Here is a 1606-nt window from a genome sequence, read left to right as displayed (position 1 = left end):
CCCCAGCGCTTAGTGTGAGAAGCAGCGTGGCTCGGTGGAAAGAGCCCGGGCTTGGGGGTCACGGGTCATGGGTTCTAATCCCGGCCCTGCCGCCGGTCAGCCGTGTGACCGTGGGCGAGTCACTTCCCTCCTCTGGGCCTCGGTGACCTCATCTGTCAAATGGGGGATTAAGGGTGAGCCTCACGTGGGACAAGCTGACGACCCCGTATCTCCCCCGCAGCGCTTAGAACAGCGCCGGGCACGTAGGAAGCGCTTAGCAAATACCGACGTTGTTATTAATCCCGGCTCTGCCGCCGGTCAGCTGTGTGACTGGGGACGAGTCACTTCCCTTCTCTGGGCCTCAGTCACCTCGTCTGTCAAATGGGGATGAAGACGGGGAGCCCCGCGTGGGGCAACCTGATCACCTCGTCTCCCCCCAGTGCTTGGCGCAGAGGAAGCGCTTAACAAATACCAACGTGGATCATTCAAGAAGCGGCGGGGCTCAGCCAGGGGTCGTGAGTTCGAATCCCCGCCCTGCCGCTCGTCAGCTGGGTGACTGGGGGGCGAGTCACTTCCCTTCTCTGGGCCTCAGTCACCTCATCTGGAAAATGGGGATGAAGACGGGGAGCCCCACGCGGGCCCACCCCGTGACCCCGTGTCTCTCCCCCCCGGCGCTTAGAACAGTGCTCCGCACAGAGTAAGCGCTTAGCAGCCAGCAACCTCATTACAGCGAGCGCTCGATAGATCCGATGGAGAAGCAGCGTGGCTCAGTGGCAAGAGCACGGGCTTTGGGGTCAGAGGTCGTGAGTTCGAATCCCCGCTCCGCCACTTGTCAGCTGGGTGACTGTGGGCGAGTCACTTCCCTTGTCTGGGCCTCGGTTCCCTCGTCTGGAAAATGGGGATTCAGACTGTGAGCCCCCACGTGGGCCAACCTGATTACCCAGCGCTTAGCACGGCGCTCTGCACGTAGGAAGCGCTTAACAAACACCAACATTATCGCCATTGTTTTTAGGAGATGTTCTTCCCCTCGAACCCTCGACTCTATTGACCGCCACTGTTCTCGTCCGTCCGTCTCCCCCGATCGGCCCGTGAGCCCGTCAAAGGGCGGGGACCGTCTCTATCTGTTGCCGATTCGTCCGTTCCAAGCGCTTGGTCTAGTGCTCTGCACGTAGTAAGCGTTCAATAAATACGAATGAATGAATGAATGAATGAATGAATGAATGAATAAATGGCATCCTCAGCCGTTATTATTCCCGCCCGCTCCCGGCCCCGCCCCCCGCCCCCCTCCCTCGGGGCTGCCCCGGCGTCGGGCGGCCCTGCGCCTGCGCGGGGAGGGAGGGGTGGGGGGGGCCCCTGCGCGTGCGCGGCGCGCGTCCCGCGTCCCCGCCCCTCCCCGCGCGGCCGCGCCGGTCTCGCGAGAGCGGCCCCCTCCCCCCCCCCTCCCCCGGCTCCGCCGCCGCCATCTTTGTCGCGGGCGCGCGGGCGCGGGGAGGAGCGACCCGGCCTCTCCGCCGCCGCCGCGGCCGCCTCCTCCCCGTCCGCGCCCTCCTTCCCTCCCTCCCTCCCTCTTTCCCTCCTTCCCTCCTTCCTTCCCTCCCTCCCTCCCTCCCTCCCGTCCGGCCCGGCC

Source organism: Ornithorhynchus anatinus, chromosome 15, assembly GCF_004115215.2.
Source record: "Ornithorhynchus anatinus isolate Pmale09 chromosome 15, mOrnAna1.pri.v4, whole genome shotgun sequence".
Taxonomy (NCBI): domain Eukaryota; kingdom Metazoa; phylum Chordata; class Mammalia; order Monotremata; family Ornithorhynchidae; genus Ornithorhynchus; species Ornithorhynchus anatinus.
The sequence above is the reverse complement of the archived record's forward strand: the minus strand, read 5'-3'. Positions refer to the sequence as shown.